This window comes from Triturus cristatus, chromosome 7 (assembly GCF_964204655.1).
Source record: "Triturus cristatus chromosome 7, aTriCri1.1, whole genome shotgun sequence".
NCBI lineage: Eukaryota > Metazoa > Chordata > Amphibia > Caudata > Salamandridae > Triturus > Triturus cristatus.
In genome coordinates, this window is record NC_140590.1 from 265,094,787 (window position 1) to 265,113,767 (window position 18,981).

At 48.2% G+C, this 18,981-nt stretch overlaps 1 long non-coding RNA gene across 2 annotated transcripts in view; it reads right to left on the minus strand.

Moving 5' to 3' along the window:
* Positions 1–18,981, minus strand: part of LOC146809371 (uncharacterized) — a 372,329-nt gene that overhangs the window by 188,569 nt on the left and 164,779 nt on the right. The window contains exon 3 of one of the 2 annotated variants that reach the window (XR_014966413.1): positions 14,183–14,823. The exons of the other annotated variant lie outside the window; for it this stretch is intronic. This is a non-coding gene — a long non-coding RNA (uncharacterized LOC146809371). Of the gene's footprint in view, positions 1–14,182; positions 14,824–18,981 lie in introns of those variants that run through there. 2 annotated transcript variants of the gene reach the window in all.

Below are 18,981 nucleotides of genomic sequence, written 5' to 3' on the forward strand. Positions count from 1 at the left end.
GATGGAAAAAAGGGAGAAACGAGAGGGGCGAGAAAGTAAGGCTGGAGTATGGCGAAAAAGGTGGGGAGGGAGCGTAAACAGAGGAGTGGTAGAATGACAGTGTGCGGTTCGAGATGCGGAGAGGGCACATGAATGAGAGGCGCGGAGGAATTCATAGATTGAGGAGAGTAAGAACTGAAAAGGAAATATGAGATTCTGCTATAGAGGGAGAGAGAAGGAAAGCCATTCTGGAAAGAGATGAAAAATTCATGTAGGCTTGAAAAATGGCGCGAGAGAAGATGGAAAGATCGCCTTTAAAATATATCGTTAGACAGACATACAGGTAGGATTAAGACTGAGATGTGGAAATAGTCTCCAGTGAAAAGAGACGAGAAGATAGGTGGTAGAAAAGAGGGGCAAATGGTAAAATAGACGAGGTGAGACTTGTGGAGAAGGAGTGGAAATTTCTGAGCGAAGGAGGTGGGGCGTGTGGCTAACAGGTGCTCACGGCTCTGCACATACTTTGCTGCTGCTGCTGCTGTTTATGGCTGCCTTGCGCACGTGACTATATGCTTTGCCGGCAGCAGCCCGGGTGCCCCGTAGTTTTGTACTCTCAGACGCGAGCCCCATTTCTTGCAGTTGTCAGCCCGCACTCCACCCTGTAATACTCAGCCCTCATTCATGACCAGTGTACCATTCAATGCTATGTACTCTGCGGCGCTCATCATTGACACAGACATTTGCACCTTGTTGTACCCACACCCCACGCACACTACGGTGCTCAGCCATTTACAGCGCATTGCTCAGCCCTGGACGAGGCTACGCTGCAAATTGCAGTTCTCATGATCCACACAAAATCCATGTACCACAAAGTACTGAGCCGTCTCACAATGGGCCACGTATCCTGCATTTTGCAGCCCTTAAAAGAGATCCACGTCCTCTGCTGTCCTCACACAGGACTCACATAGCATTCATTTCTCAGTGCTCACACAAGACGCGTTATCTGAAGTGTTCAACTCGCACATACCTCCCGAACCAGTAACACACACCTCTCCTTCATGTCCCTTTCACCCAAAAGTGCTCCTCTACCACGCAAGCCGCCCCCTGTACCCTATATTGCTGAGACCTCACGCGCGACCCCTCTGCCCTTGAGTTACCAGCGCGCACACTAGACCCCTTCAGCTCGCTGTCCTCAGCCCTCACATATATCTCTTTGATGTACAGTGTTCGCAATCACAGAAGCCCCTCACCCTGAGTGGTACTCGTTCCTCACACATGCAGTGCTGAGCCCTCACATATGCCCACTGCAATACTCGGGTCCCTTTGCCCTGCAGCGGCAGTGGTCATTCTGGGGGTTGTGTGTGCGCCGACGTGCTGGGTCTTAACACCCGGCCTTTGTGCCCTGCATTGTTCTTCCTCACACGCGTGCCTACCGCGCTGAACCGTCACACTCGACCTCTGTGCTTTGCAGTTCTCAGCCCTCAAAATATATGACTCATATCGCCCGCTCCGTTCTGGCAGGAATGTGTTTTAACTTAAGACTAGTGTATCACGTGGTGCTCCGCCTCCACACATGACCAATGTCAGCCCTCAGACTTGATCCCTGTCTTAAAGTGCTGAGTTCTGAAACATGATCATAGCACGCAGCTATTATTGGCTCCTGCTTTATGCAGTGCACAGCCATCAGAGGCGACTAATGTCAGCCTCAGTGCTCAGCTGTCAAACATAAACACATCGCCCTGAAAGACATCCCGGCTGGAAGCATGAACCTCGTACCCAGCACTGCTAAGTCCTCACACACCACCGCGTACTCTGCAGTGTTTAACTAATGCACAATCTTTGTATCCTGCAGTGCTTAACCCTCACACGTGGTCCTCGTGCGCTTCATACATGACTGATTTGCACTGCTCCTCCGTCATACAGTAGAGCAGCACTCACACATGGCCTATGTGTTTTTCAGTGCTTAGCCTTCATACATGTTGCCGGAAAAGTGTTCATCCCTCAAACTACTCTTGTGCTCTGCAGTGTTTAGGCTTAACACATAGCCCTCATACATCATCCCTATTCTGCACTTCCCAGCCTTCACACATGAGCATTATACATGTAGCATTTTGCTGTTAAACATAGAGCGTTAAGACCTACTCATGATTTCTGTGTGGTAGGGTTCAGTCCTCACAAATGTTCCTGTCTAACCCTGCAGTGATCAGCCCTCTTACCATGCCCAGTGTCAATCTTTATACATGGCAGTTGTACTGTAGTGCTTAGGCCTCATTACCATTGCACCCTGTATTATTCAGCCCTCGTACACGACCATTTACAGCCCTTGTACACAACCCTTGTCCTGCAGTGGTCAGCCACAATCCATGGCCAGAGCACTCTCCGTTGTCAGCCCTCAGAAAGAATCTACATGCCCTGTAGTCTCAGCCCTATCACCTGATCCACATCATCTGCAGCCCTAAGCCCTCAGCATGAACTCTGTGCTTGGCACTGTCGTGTGCTATATGACCTCTGCCCTGTGGCTATTAGCCCTTACACATGACCATAGCTGCCTGCAGTGCTTAGCCTTCACACATGACACCAAAACCCTGCATTGTTGAGTCCCAGGCACATACCACTGTCTATAATGCATTAGTCAGCCAAAAGACGCACCTCCGAAGAAATGGGGTGACGAGTTCCTGAAACTCCCATGTCTTACAGGTGCCCTTGGGCTTTAGGTTGCATTGGCACCCCATGAAGGGTGTCCCGCCTTCGGTGCAGGAGCCTGCGTAACGCCCAAGTCAGCCTTTAAGCCTGATTTATTTCCTAGTACCTAGTCGTGTGTATCTCACAGTGACCAGCGGCAGCCCCTCATACACTCCTTTGTCTTCCAGGATTCAGCCCTCCAAGAATGCTTGTGCATTTTCCTGTGCTTTTATATTATGCAGTGCTCACCATCTGATACATGCTTTTATATTATGCAGTGCTCACCATCTGATACACGCGACTGTGTCTCTTTACAGTGTATAGCCAATCATCCATGTAACTATGTATTTACAGTGCTTAGTCCCTTACACATTCTTGAGAGTACTTTCCCTCAAACATGCCTCTGTGCACCTGGCCATGTTAAAGCTCTTACACTCTCTCCTCTGCAGTGCTCAACCTCTGGCATATCCTCATGCCCTTGACACCGTATCGGTTGCATTATTGGCAGACATGCCAATGCTCGACGTTCAGTGTTAGGGGATTCATAAGCCAAATGTATCCTTCAGTGCCGAACCCTCACACAAACCACGTGAACCCTCCAATGTTCAGCCACAGTTCTGTCCACACGCCCTCCGAAGTGTTGCTACCATGAGGCAACCCGTTTGTCATGAATTGCTCAGTCAACAAGTATTTCCCTGTGCATCCTAAATATATGGATGTGTGCAAACCTAGCCAAAAGTCATCGGGGTTATAATGTTTATTCTAGCCTCTAGCTACTCCCCTACTAATCTTGCATTCTTCCTCCCCGGGGTATCCTGCATTGCACAACCCTCAGTTATGATTCAGAGTGCCCACAGCCCTTCCCTGACACATACCCCTATGTATCCTGCAGTTCTCAGGCCCAAAGTATACCCCTGTTTCTTGCAGTGTTACTCGCCTAGTACTTGACCCTGTGTAGTCCTGCAGTGCCCTGTCCCCAGTTGTGGCCCAATATATTCTACAGTATTCCTACCCTGACACCTAACCTTGTGCATCCCTCAGTGCACAGCCCACCGTTATGACCCTGTATTTCTTACAGTGTTTCTCCCACCACACATGCTCCTATATGTCCCCTGCATTGCCCCCTCCTGATATGCTTGCAGTGTTTCCCTTGATGCATATGTGTGTATCCCCAGCCCCAAGCTATTCCCATGTGTTTTTGCAGTGTGCCTGCTCTGACACCTGACCCTGTGTATCATGCAGTGCTCAGCACATAGGTATACCCCAACATATCCTGCAGTGTTGCTGGAAAATGACTGTGTATATCCCATAGTACCCAGCCTACATGAGGTATTCAGATTTGTTTCTTACAGTGTTCCTCCTGTAACAAATGGCCCTAAATAGCCTCCAGTGCTCAGTCCCTGGTATGCCCCTTGTTTCTTGTTTGTTTTTTCCTGTATTCTCTGCCCCAAAGTATGTCCATGGGTTTCATTCAGTGTGCCTCCTCTGACACTTGACTTAGAGTAATCTGCATTGCTCAGCTCCAAAGTATAGCCCAATATGTCCTGCATTGTTCCTGGCACATGCCCTGTGTATCACGTAGTAATCACGCCATAGATATGCCCCTGTGTGTCTTGCTGCATTCCTGTCATCACAAATGCCACTAAATATCCGGGAATGCTCAGTCTTTCAATGACCCGTGTTTCTTACAGTGTTTTTGTCTGACACATGCCTGTGTATCCTAAGCCCCAAAATATGCCCATGTGTTTTTGCAGTGCACTGCCCGACACGTGACTCTGTGTATCTTGCAGTACTCAGCCTCCAAGTATGCCCCACGTATTCTGCAGTGTCCCTGGCAGACGACCTTGTGTATTCCGTAGTCCTCAGCCCACAGATATGCTCTTTGTTTCTTGCTTTGGTACTATCATGATACATGTCCTTTGTATCCTACGGTGCTCAGTCCTCAGCTATGCCCTTTTATACTTTGACTGTGTTAATTCACTGCCATATGCATCTTTGTATCCTGCAGTACTCAACCTCCAAGAGTGTCTTGCTTTGTTCTCCGCATACCACTTGGCCCTGTGTATCCCGTAGCGCTCTGTCCCCAAATATGGCCTCAGTTTTCCTCCCATGACGTATATCCTGTGTATCTTGCAGTGCTAAGACCCCAGATATGCCCCGAGTTTCTCGCAGTGTTTTGTCCCTAATGTACATCCATGTGTATATCTTGAGGTGCTCCTGTTTATCCTTCATTTTCTGACACGTGCCACTCTATCTTGCCATGCTCAGCCTGCAGGTGTGCACCCATGTTTCCTGCAGTACTCAACACCCAGGTATGTTCCCGTGTATTCTGCAGCTTTAATCCTCTTACCCACGCCCCTGTGTATTCTGTAGTGGTCAGCCCAGATATGCCCTTGTGTTTTCAGCAGTGTTACCCTCCTGCAGCCTTAGCCTATCATTTTGTCTGTCTTGCAGTTCTCAGCAATAAGTTATGCCCTCCCTGTTTCTTGCAGTGCTTTTTCCCTGGCTCGTGGCACTGAATACCCTGCGGAGATCGGACCCCAGGTATTTTTTAATGCTTCTTGCAGTGTTCCTTCACTGACACATGCCCTTTATATCCTTGCTTCTCCCCCAGTTATGCCCCTGTGCATCCTGCTATATTTCTCCACTGGCACATGTGCCCGTGTGTCCTGCATTGCTTAATTTCCAGATATGCACATGAGCATCTTTCATTGTTATTCCACTGAGAAATGTCCCGTGTTTCTGATGGATACTTCTAACTGTAGTTCTCTCGTCTGCTATGGACTTCTTAGGATGATAATGAAGATTCTCCCTCTAATTCCTTTTGTTGCCAGACGAATATTAGTCCAAGCACTCATACTGTCTCGGCTGGATTATGCGAATGCAGTCTATTTGGGAGCGCCACAGGGAACTACTAAGAGACTGCAGATTGTTCAGAACTGTGCAGCCCGCCGTTTAATGAATATTCCCAAACGCAGTTCAGCCAAACCAACCCTTACTATGTTGCACTGGCTCCCCATTCAGGAAAGAATTAGGTTCATGGCTATGTGCATTGTCCATAAATCTATTTCTGGGAAGGGTCCCCCAATGTTTCATTCATTGGTGCAATCATACCGCCCCAATAGGACGTTGAGATCCTGACAATAAACGACTAATCGCAGTTTCTTTGAACAAACGCTCACGAACTGGAGGTCGGCGGTTCTCATATAATGCAGCCAAGTTTTGGAACCAGCTCCCAGATTATCTACGTCTGGAATCTAATTATCTTAAATTCAGAAAACAGCTCAAAACTTTTCTCTTTCCGTGATCGGTTCTGTGTTTTTAAGGTGTCACATTAAGCACTGGGATGCCCCTGGGTAGCCATGCGCTATATAAATGTGTATTCATTCATTAATTCATTCATCTTCTGCAGGTGCCAGACAGGAACCCAGAAATGTTGCTATTGGGCTGACAGATGACACCATTGCTCCTTGTGGGCTCTTACACGTCTCCTAATGTGACGTCACAAATATGGCATCACTCAGCACTCTGACTGCAATTACTTTTTGTCCATGCCTTCTACGCAGATCTGATGTGCTCTTTTCTGAAATTTTCTTTTGTTTGACTACGCGGGTGAGTTTGCTGCTCAGCTCACCTCTCAATTCCGACCTCAGCATCATCTTCAGATTTGGCTCCTTCCCTTTTGTGTAGAGGCTCGCACACTCAGCACTGTTCCGGTTCTGCACATGGTGCTACAAGATCCACTCCCGGCTATTTTGGCACCTGGTGTTGACTCCACTCAATTGGTGATGTTCACCAAGTTTTTCTGGCTAAGCTCCAAACCCCTCCGAATCCCTCTGGTGCACCTAAGGAGCTTCCTGACCCATCAAATTCCCAATCGCCAGTGGTCTTTTCCCGGTGCCAGTCAGCTGCGCGACAGCTGTTCTTCTCCATCTTGGCTTTGATTTGTCCCACTCTGTTGCTGTCTGTGCTGATGCCATGATCGGCGTTGGCACAGAGCCTCCACCCGTCCAGGGGTTGGGTCATCCATCAGTCGGTGTTAACTTGATGTTAAGGGCATACATATGCTTGTGCTCTGTCCCCTCATGCTTCGTAATGTCAGCCTGGAGTCCCAGACACTCTTGTGGGTCCTCTGCTTGCTCCAGTATGGTGTCAGGGAAAGTATGTGTTCATCAAAGTCTCAGAGAGGTTTGTGTCATGCCTTCAGATGGGAGTCTGAGGCTGAGGTGGGTCTTGACTAGATCCTGAGTCCTCTTTCGGAGGAGATTACATCTTTTAATGAGACTGTGAAAGCTGTGGAGGTATTTTTTTGTCCTCATATGCCTATTGAATTTTCTACTAACTAGGAGGTTTAAACTAATTTCTTGACAGCCGTCCTCCAGTCTGCCCTGTTCTCATTAGAGCCTGTGTCTGCCCTATAATGAGGTGATGCTTGAAACCATTCAGTATGTTTGAAATAGTTCACCTTCTACTGCAGTGGTCAGTGATCTTGACTGCATTATCACCAGGCTTCTGGCATCCGTAATTTTCTGTCTTCCAATCTGGAAATTGACAATGCTGTGTGGTGTTCTTCCTTGATCACAGGTTTATTTTCAGCCCCACCTATAAGTCTTCATCCATTGATTTGGATGTCCATTGGAAGCGTATTGATGCAATGGGAAAGAAAGATTTCTTGTTGAGTGGTATGGCCCTCTGTTCTTGTAATGCTGTATGCCTGCAGGCCCGCTATTGCCTTGTCTTTGGAATATAGCACAGATGCTCTTTCCAGGTTATCTGGGTGGCTACTCTGCTGAGGTGGTTTGTGATGGATTTGGAGCTCCCAGACTACCCCTTAAGTCTGGCCTTGACACTGTAGACTCGGTTGCTGGACCTATGGACTTACATATATCTCCAAACCATAGAGTTCAGTTTGGTCCCCTTTGTCTCCTAAGGACTGTACAGCTTGGATTGTTGAACTTATCTTTTGATGGCTCCCATTTTTTTTGGCTAGAAGCTGAGCATGTTGCCTCTCGTTCGAAATTACTGGCAACTCCTTCGAGTAATTTAGAGGGGAAGTGTGGGCAGGCCAACAGCAGTACAAGGGCATGGCTATATATGAGACATTTGCCTGTTAAAGACCTTCAAGCACTCACTAGTGCTGAATGGGGCGTTGTGTCTTTAAAGGTCCCTGGTGCAGCTCTGGGGCCCTTTTGTTCGGCTTTTCACTCATCTTTACACCATAATAGTGCATTTGCAGTCACTTGTGTGGTGAAAAAGAAGGATATTCCTTCTGGTATTCACACCAATGTTTTCACCAAATTTGTTCCTCATATTTTTGAAAACGGTGTCCTAGTTCTGGTTAGAGTCACATTATAGGCTAAGCCTGCTTCGACAGAAATAGAGTACCACGGTTCGTTTTATTTGTCCTTCCCTGGGTGTCACCCTGTTAATAGTATTCTTCTATTACTATTTCAGATATTCTGGAGGGATGGCTTCTTTGTAGGTCCTGGTTCCAGAGCTTGTGTTCCTCTGCCCTGGTTTGCTTTTCTTTGGTTCTTTTTTTGAAGTCCTGTGCTGTCCTTTACTTGCACCTGCAGGTGTGCACCCATGTATACTGGGTGCACACCTGCAGGTGCGAATAAAAGACTACCGATGCTACTTATAATATTCTCCCACATTTTATTTCTGGCCATAGCGAAGATTGCACTATGTAGTTTCCAATGGTACCCTGACAGGGGCGTGGGGGTGAGGGGGAATCCCTTGTAGTCACACATTCATCAAAGGGTTTAGAGTAACAAATTACTTTTTCAGCATGCACAATTGATGTATGGTATGACTGCAGTTGAATGAGTGGGTATTCAAATCAATATACTACCTGGATTCTGGTCCTGATGAACGCCACAGACCCAGTCTGCAGTTACAAGGGAGAAGCATGTTAAATACGACACAACTGTGATTAATCTCATCGGCATCCTTAACCATCCAACAACCTTAGCGATCAACCAGTAAAAGCATCCTCAGGGCACCTTGGAGATTTTTAGCTTTACTCTCTGGATCCCATTTCCTTAATAAAATCCTGAAAGTACCTCCTAAAACTTAGAAAGCCCATTCGTCATTATAAGCATTTTTAACAATTGAGTAAGATAGAGGATGAAGCATAGGTTTGTCTGGGCTTACCTATCCGTTTTTCCAAGTATGCTGAATCCTTCCTGTACACATACACATGACGTACTAAGTGTATACATTACAGTGGATAACGTGCCCTGATACACAAGAGAATTGATCAGGATTGCATGTTTCATGTTTTCATAGTATGGTTGGGAGGGTGCAATCCATAAGGACCCTTCCCTCTTTAACGAATGGAGAGATTTGTGTAGACTATGCACTTCTTGTTTTCCACTACCTAGGGTTGGATGCTTTGGCCCTGTTGCCGGGGTGGTGGATCCTCTAGCTGTTTCCCTCCTCAGACCCTCCTCTATGGTCCTCCTGCTTGGGTATTTATTCACAAGTCGAGGAATCTACACATAGAGATATCAATCAGAAGAAAGGTACTTACCTTTGGTAACAATCTTTCTGGTCGATACTCTATCTCCCTTCAGAGTCCTTATTGAATCCACTTATCTCACCCCTCTGAGCACTGGTTACCCTGTTCACAATACTGGGTGGGTTTGTGCACTACTTTCCTTTGAATTTGTGCCTTCTTTCAATCGGAAAAGATGTGACCTAGAAGCTAGAGCTTCTGACGTTAGAGCTGGGGAACCAGGTATAAATCCAGACCTAAGCTCAGCATTCTTTGTTTCTGGGCAAATCACTTCTTCTCCACAAGCCTAAACATGTTGAACTATTCTGGTTCTCTTATAAAATCGTTCTAATGCCTTCGGGTTAGATTAATGCTTTATCAAAATGCAAAAAAAGGGCATACTGGGGAAAAAGCATGAGAACTGATGTTAAGAGTGCTCAGCGGTGCTGTGTATGGCTTTGTGGTGTCATATTTGACGAAGAGACTAAGTCGGCATGGAGCTATGTCACCACCCAGGGAGAGCTATTAAAATTTTTCCGGACCCAGTCTTGACCCTGGAGGAGATTTGTGATGAATTGGCAGGTAGATAGCAAATCCATTAGAAAGATTGTTGCTGAAGCTAAATAAAATGTTCACCTTTAAGTGCTCAGCCTTCACACACGCCAATTACTTGCAGTGTTTTTTCTTGCCATGTATCTTTTTGTATATCCCACAGTGCTCAGCTCCATGCTAGGAATCCATGTAACCTGCTCAGTTACTTTACTGGCACCTGCCGTTATGTAACCTCCAGTGCTCAGCCTGCCTAAATGCCCCTTGTATCTTGCAGTGTCCACCCTATGACAGGTGATCCTGTGTTTCCTGCTGTGCTACCATTTTAATTGTGATGGGGCTCACTACAAAGTCTGGGGCGGAGGATCCCAAGAGGTGAAAAAAGAGACAAAGGCACGGCACAACTTCCTCCCTGCACTTTACATATCTGGCAAAAGTGGTTGTCCTACGCCCAAACTTGCTCGTTTATAGCCATATTTGGAATGGCATGTTCCATATCTTCATGCTACCAGATGCAAAAGAATACTGTCTGACACCCTATACCACGTTGTTTCACCATAACTGCGGAGGCCTACCGTGTGTAGAGACAGATCATGTGGGGCAGAGTGTCCCACACATGTACTGGGCACCTGCACATTCATGTTTAAGCAGGGACTCTAAACTGCCTCGAACCACTCACTGTATTGGTTATGATTTCTTATCGTTCTGAAGACATATTAAAAAACACACAGCCCCAATTTCCCTGTAAATGCGCCTTGATGCACGCTCATCAGCACCCATTTTCCAGCTCGTTATGCTCCCCTCTGTGACACACGTACAACAGCCCCCATATATTGTTCGGAGGATTTCTCTATGCTCTCTCCGGTACGTGGCTACTTCTTTGCTAATTTTCAGAGGCCAGAGGCACTTCAGCAAATAATTAATCTCGGGACTCATAAGAATGTGTTCTGCACAAATTGTGTATTTTCTCTCACAGTTAAAACGCCAGAGTATACTTGGTGCCAACGCCTCAAAGTCCACTTGTGAGGACCAATCAGTATTCCATCTTACATACAACCAGTACGGGATTAGTCCAAACAAGCTATAGGAGTCAGTCCTTATTGACTAGAAGTTGACTAGATAATGACTAGAAGTAAAGGGCAACCCATTAACCCAAAATATTCTTGAGTGTTCCACGTCAAACCCTCTTCCACAAATCTTTCTGGTGCCTTCTCTAGATTGTTATACACAGTAGAAGTTGTTCTTCATAGGCCAGTGTTGTCAGTTATGTTAGAAATTGGGTTTCTTGTTGGCTAGGGTATGCACCTAAGCCAGGCAGAACCCACCACTCTAGTCAGGGCAAGGGAGTTACACACTGAAGATCAGGGACGGCTTTAGCGCAGATGGCGCCCTGTGCAACAATGTCTGTTGGCGCCCCCCTAATGACCACCTCTGCCACGGATTCCCTCACTAGCACCGTTTAACAGTGTCCCTCAAGTCTCCATAACCACTGTCTCTTAGATTCATTTAGTTTTATAGCGCCACTCATACCGGTGTAAGGTGTTGCAGCACTTTACATCACACACACATTGCACAGAAACAATCATACCTGTGAAAATAAGTGTATAGTAAATGTTACATCAGACAGGACTACAAGGTGTAGTGCAGGAGTGTCGTCATCTATACAGGTAGGCAACATAGTTTGAGGCCTTATCTGGAAAAGTACAAGTTCAAACTTTAAAACGTAACATCATTGTTAGGGGTTCTCTTTAATAATAAGAATTGCTTTCTGCCCAAATGAACCCTTTTCACAAGATTAGGATGATAAAAGACTGGGCAAAAAAACATGTAATATATACCTTGAAATTTGAATTCAGCTCCTTGATGACAGTTAATAACCCAATGTTCTATATTAGGATTTTGACAAATAAATGATAAGTTGCAAAAGGAGCTCTCTTACAGAAGCAGTTACACACGGATCTATTTACATTATATGCGCTTTATGATCTGCATAATACAAGTTCTTAGCAGCAGGCATTTTAACCCTCTGCGCTACCTTAGTATGAGTCAAAACTTCCCCAAGACAAAACTCTGGTCTCTTTACAGAAAGACGATTAATCACCAGAGTTAACTTGACATTTTAAGTTATGTCTGAAAAATTGCTGGAGACCTGGAACGCCGCAGCAGGGGCTTCTAAAATAATATTATACATTTTAAAAAATGACGCCCCCACCCCAAGTCAACGCCCGGTGCAGTGGCACCGATCGCACCGCCCTAGAGCCGGCCCTACTGAACATAACCCCTGCTCAACCCCTTGGTAACTTGGCAGAGCAGTCAGGCTTATCCCAGGGGCAATGTGTAAAGCGTTTGAGCAACACACTCATACAGCAGTGACACACTAGGCACAGTACAAAAGAAACTCTACCCTAGGCTATATAAAAATAGCCTTTGTATTATCCATAAAAACACATTAGATCACCATCACATATTTTACCGTGCCAGTAGGCACTTGTCGTGACTTTACAGGGATTACATAAATCACTGTGCTAATCCGGCCGCTGTCATAATCATTACAGTTAGGGACTCGTAGTTACTGGTAAAATTGCCCTCAGCACAACATGTTATGCATACATCTCTTCAGCAGAGCACCTTAGTAAACACTTGCAGTAGAACACATATCATCTAAATACACTATGCCCACCTTAGGCATGGTCAGATCACCAATAGTGCACATAACACTTATGGAGGGTCCACCTTGTAATCGCATCAGACATAAACATAATAATGGTACTTAGCATAGCACATTATGCATAGACACATCATCAGCAGTGCAGTACAATAACCGCTTGTAAGCATAGACACATCATCAGCAGTGCAGTACAATAACCACTTTTAAGTTGCACACATGGCGGAGTATTTACTCCTCACTTGCACAGGTTACCAAAAACACCCATCCAATATGCACACTCGCCCCGGTTGCTCGTTATCCTGCCACTACCGTGCCAGGACGTCCTATCCTCCTGGACATCGAAAGGGGCAATGGATTGAATCAGGAAGAACACACCTCCTTCCCACCGGTGGGGGGGAGACTTCACTCAGTCCCCTCTGCCTGAGGAATGGCCGCGGCAGCCCCACAGGTATATGGCGCAGCTGCCGGCTTCACACACGGCATTAATAATACAGGGTAGACCTACCCCAATCTCTATGCTCCGCTGACCTGACAACGTCGTTCCTTCTCGGCTGACAGGGGGCTTCGCTCTGCTCTTTACCAGGGCAGACTTGTGACTCTCCTTCCTCGGAGGGAAAGACAGTGCTGGTACTGGCAGATGCCCCAAGTTTGGCAGAATCAGGATAGGTGACCTGGGCCGGCTCCTCCTCCCTCACTCTTCGCTGTTTAGGCAAAACATGGGTCTCTCCTCTGCCTCTCGGGAGCCTTGCCCACAACCAGGCTCAGTCTCTGTCTGGCTTCCGGTGGCTGCTCTCTGCGTCCCGCTTCCCATCGCGCAATAATCAGTCCACGCAAGGTACTTTAGCGTAAAAGGCCATTTTATTAGGACAGGGTTGGACAATCATAACCAGAAACATAACACAAATCCCCAACAATCCCCAACAACAACATTTTCCACTATCCCATACTCTCCAAGACTCCAACTACTCCATCCCCACTTCACACCGCAACCTTCTCACTTCCATTCGCTTCCTCACTTCTCTTCCCAAAACTCCACCATCATCTCCATTCGTCGTACACTGGTCTGGCGCACCCCCACGTTTCCCCAGTATCCCCCTCCCCGGAAGGGTGAGTATGCCCGTCATGGACTCCTCCCCCCTCCCCAATCCGCCCCACACACACACAACCCGTCCTAAACTGGCACGCTGAATAAACATGACATCTCCAACTAGTCACGTGATTGCCGGGTGGGCGGGTGGCCAACGATCCACTAGCTGACCCACCCTGAGGCGCTGGGGAAAGGAAGAGGAAGGACTCCCTCCTCCTCCCCCCTTTATCCCCTACCTGACGACCCCACCCCTTATCCCACCCCTTCCTCCCCTGTCCTTTCTATTGCGCGAATTCCCCGGGGGAAGACTAGACCGCTGGTCTTACTTCCCCCGGGGGCCGCATCACGCAATAATCAGTCCACGCAAGGTACTTAAGCGTAAAAGGCCATTTTATTAGGACAGGGTTGGACAATCATAACCAGAAACATAACACAAATCCCCAACAATCCCCAACAACAACATTTTCCACTATCCCATACTCTCCAAGACTCCAACTACTCCATCCCCACTTCACACCGCAACCTTCTCACTTCCATTCGCTTCCTCACTTCTCTTCCCAAAACTCCACCATCATCTCCATTCGTCGTACACTGGTCTGGCGCACCCCCACGTTTCCCCAGTATCCCCCTCCCCGGAAGGGGGAGTATGCCCGTCATGGACTCCTCCCCCCTCCCCAATCCGCCAACCAGGGAACCCCCGGAGGGCGGTTACCTGCCCCACCCCACACAAGTGCACCTTTCACCCTCACCCCCTCAGACACCAAATCGACTCATTCCACAACCCACTAATCAGATCCCTCATCTCCATCATATAGTAGGCGTTTCCCATGTGCGAAAGGTGCACGCCATCAGCCCTAAAAAGCAAGGGCTCTTCGAGCCGCAGACCAGGATGCGCCAGCACCTTGATCCCACAGTCCTCACAAAAAACCCTCATCGCCCTATTCAATTTTCTGCGAGCGCGCTCCACCGCAGCGGGCTTCAACGCCCCCCTCCAAACCCTTCGTGGAATGAACTCTGTCCACACAATACAAGCGCCAGCCAGATTGCGTTTTATCGCTTCCAAGTCCCGCTGCATCAAATAAATCAACGACACCGCTGATTGCCGCACCAGATCGTTCTGTCCCAGGTGTATAACAAGCAGATCCGGACATCCTTGCTGCGAGACTTTCTTCGTGAGCCAAGGCAAAAGTTCCCCCCAGCGCATCCCACTCCTACCCCACCAGAACACCTCATGACTGCTGCTTCTCAGGCCCAGGCTACGCCCGTACACCTGCCTGTCAGAAAACTTGGCAGCCCAATGCACAAATGAATGTCCCACTATCCAGGTAACCGTCTTGGCTCCAGGACCCCCAACACAACCTACGAAGAAAAGAGGAGCGTTAGAAACGAGAACATTCGCACAAAACGCTCACACAGCCGCCGCGCACCCCTCCGCCCTACTTCCTAACGTACAGCTCGCAGCAGCGCGAACGCCATCTACCAATCTTCCTGATCTTATCCCAGGACCAACCCAGCCGTGCCGCCGCCGTCGCCGCGCCGATCCGAAAGGAATGAGTCCCATACCCCGCTGGGTCCCTACCTAAGCGCCGCAACGCCATGCGCAGCACCGCCAATAGTTGGTAAGCCGTGACCCTTTTTCCAGAAGCATGACAGAAAATCTCCCCCACCAATCGGCCGCACTGCCCGCAAAAACTGCTCCACTCCCGCACCGGGCACACTCCCAACTCCCCTGACTCACTCAGCCACACCCACGAGCCTCTTCCAGCCTGATCCGTCTTGGAACGCCCCAACCATAGCCCCAGGCGCCCCCCATCCAAGCGAACATCCTCAAACCTCATCCCCATCCCCCCTTACCCCCCAGCAACTCCGAAACCCGGAAAGCCCCAAAGAACATCCACGTCATACATAGGCGGAACAACGCCAACTCGTACAGATCGTAACACAGAGAACCCAACACCCCCAACACATCCACCAACAGTTCAAAAGTGATCGCCTCGCGCAAAGGCGCTCCCCCCCGCCCTCCCCGCTCCCTGGTCCAGCCCTTCAGCATCCTGCTCAGCAACTCACCCCTGGCTGGATCAAAACCCAGAGACTTCCCGACAACAAAATGCGGCTGGTAAGAGACACAAAGTGGGCGAGGGAGAGCGCTTCCCGCCTCAAGCTCTCCCCTCCGGCTGCCCTTTAGCAACAGGGACCGGGCAGCACTGAATACGCACCACTACCACAGTGCTCCTCATGCTCTTTCCCCAAGTAAAAGACGAGAGAAGGGGAAAGAGCTCTCCAGACCCTACATAGCACTCCTAACGTGCTCTGGGATAGCAGGGTGAATTTGCAGCTCTCACCACACGCTGAGTCCAAAAGAACACAGCGCAGAGCTGGGCACAGGCAGTCCAGCACAAAGGGTAGAGCTGGGCACAGGCAGGCCAGCACATAGGGTCCCTCAGCAGAGGGGAAGTCCTTTCAGCCCCTCCAGCAGGCAGCAGGTTAGTCCCAAGTGGCGGTTACTCCTGGCACACTGCAGTCCTACGCAGTGTTCTCTTCAGGTCTTTTCCAGTTCTTTAGTCAGGGGTCACAGCCCCAGTACTTATAGTGCTAACAGTCTTTGTTCTGCCCTGGCACAGAGCCCTCAGCCCAGTTTAAATCCGTTCTGCAGGCACTTTACAATTATATTTACAAGTGCACAACAATCTCCTTTGTTAGTATAGGCTATGGCCCCAGACACACCACAGGTGGGGCTGAGCCGTCATTGTGGAAGGCAGGCACAGCCCTATTCAGGTGCAGGTGCTATTCCTCCCACCACTCCAAATGCAGACCAGGCCTTTTCAGCCTAGCGCGGAGTCACAGAGGCAGGGCAGGCACACCTCAGCCCCCCCAGGGACTGGCTGGAGGGAATGCACATCCCCTCTCCCTCTGTCAGTCAGAACCATACAGTCAATACACATCAGGCAGGCACAAAGACATATAGCACACAGAAATGCCCACTTCTAAAGTGGCATTTCTAAAATAGTAATAATAAATCTGCTTTCACCAATAAGCAGGATTTACCACTACTATTCCAAACATACCAAACTTGAACAGAGGCTTGCGTCATTTTAGCAAAGGCTTCTTGTCGCACAGGACTTTTGTATTTGCTACATTCTCAGTGTCACATCTGTGACACTAGACAAGAATACATTGTATAGTCACAGCGTTCTTTGTGTTTTGCCTGACAATCAGATGTCACATTACTGACACACTCTACCGTTTTGGGTCTGGCGTTGGTAAATGAGAATCCTTGACACGCAGAACAGAGCAAGTGGCAAATCTTTATTTTCGGCTTGACCATTCACCACTTTGTTCAATTTTCGGGAGACTTCTCCAGTGCAGTCATCCTGCCTGATAATTGAATGGCTGGGGTGTTTTCCATAGGTCCTCTCCCCCGCTTCCAGGCTCTTCCTCTATTTTGTGTATTAGCTACCAAGAGGTACAGTTGCATCATTTGTTATACAAATGCAGCAGCAAGAGAGGTGGAGCTGTAAGTACCCGGGCAGGGAACAGGAGTCTAAATTAAAAGGAAAGAAAATGGCATCCCACCTTTCACTGCTGTTACCTTAACTTCAGTGACGTTCCTGGTCCATGGAGCTAGGATCTTAAAATGCTTACTTCCAAGCAAGGGTAAAGGATATCTGTCCTCGCCCAACAACCACCAGACACTGGCGTAACGAACCTTGAGGGGGCCTCCCTGCAAGGCACCTGGGGGTGGGGGGCTCAATCAGGAGCCCTCCAGCCAGAGTGCTGTGCTGAGGGAGCCCCCTGGAGCTTGGGGCCCACCCGCACCGTGGGGGCTGCGGGGGCCTGTGTTACACCCCTGCCACCAGACCCAAGCTAAAGTCATAGATTTCTGGAAAGTGTTAGGGAAATTTCAGTGCCTGCTTGCAGATTCAAAGAACCGGACTTGGGCAGCTTAACCTAAAGCCTGCATTTTGTATGGTCATCCACACACAGGAAATCCCAAACTCATTTCAGTTCCCATGCAATAAAGAACCAACATACTCTCCACGTACAGCTAACCTCCTGCATGAACAGGGAACAAACTCTGCACCCATGTCCAACATAGATGGGGTGAAGGGCTCAGTTGAGGGAGACTCGAAGGCATTTGATCAGGATAGACCTGTAGACATCTCTGCCCTGATGGTGACAAGCAAAAAATGCTTGTTCCTTCAGTTATAATTGAAAGGTGACAATACTGCCAGTTCCTCCCTCTGTGTTCTGTGAATGTCACATTTAAATGGGCGGGTGCACCTTGGCTGCCGCTTCGAACCTTAGAGCCACCCAGGGCCGGTTTTTGTCATGGGGAGCTGGGCCCAGGCCGCCAATCTTCTAAGGGGTGCACGGAGCTGTGTGCATTAAGGTTATGCAATCAGCAATACCCTTCTTATCTTGCTCCTGCGTGCTCGTTTCTCTGTCAGATTTGCATTTTAATGTGGTCTTTCATTATCATACTGTAGGCAATGTTTTTAACACCCCATCAGCCCATTTCCTTGCCTTCCCCTTCTCACCTACTCTGACAAACACCAACAACAACCTCATCAGCCTGTGGCATCTAAGTTATGGGTGATTTGGGTTAGCGGAGGTTGTTTGTGTTCAGGAGCCATTCCCTGCTCAGCCAGGGACTGACCAGTGAACACAAAAAGGCACCTCATTTTATTTACTAGCATCAACAAGGGCTCCAAATTTCTCTCCGCCCAGGGTGCTATTTAAGCAAGGGCCTACTCTGGAAGCCACCAGAGCCATCAGTGAACACACATTATTGTCGTGATCAATGAGGCGAAAAATTCGAAAGCTACATTAAGTATAATGTGACTCTTATATCAGTTTAACATGGGGTGGGGGCAAACACTCTTTTGGCTCAACACCTACATAGTATTTTACCTTTTCAAGGTAATCACAAGTTAAATCTTGGCACTCCTTAATTTGTGGTAAATGTCTTTGCTCTGTAGTCATACTTAGCGAACAAGACTGTCTGCAGCCTTTCATCATGGTTTAAAATTCCGTTCCTCCGCCCACCTATCAGCCTTTATAAGTTTCCTCACTTGCATGAGAAAAAGTAGGAAGGGCTATGTCCAAGTTGACCAAAATGGCCCTCAAACAACAACCACAAAGGTCTGGATCTCGTCCTTTTCCTCCACAAAGGCGGCATCATCGCCACCCCCTTTGAATGTCGACAAAGCCACTGATATCGAGGCTGCCTGCATGACGATTCAATCCCAGTTCCTTCAGAGGGAGAGTCCGTAGTCCCTTTTTAGGTCTCACCTAGGCAGAGCATGCATTGTCTAGACATGCTACATCTACTCTGTGGGCTTACAGCCCCCTTATTGCTTTCTATTCGTTATATTGTGTGCCCTTCTAAAAGGCTTGCTTCCATCTGGCTAATGTGTTCTTTCTCCCTCTTTTGGTATCTTGCTCCCTCCCAAGGAGCACTGCCCTATTACTAGTAAGCTTTCACTTTCGGCCATTTCTATTCGTTTCGGCGCAGTA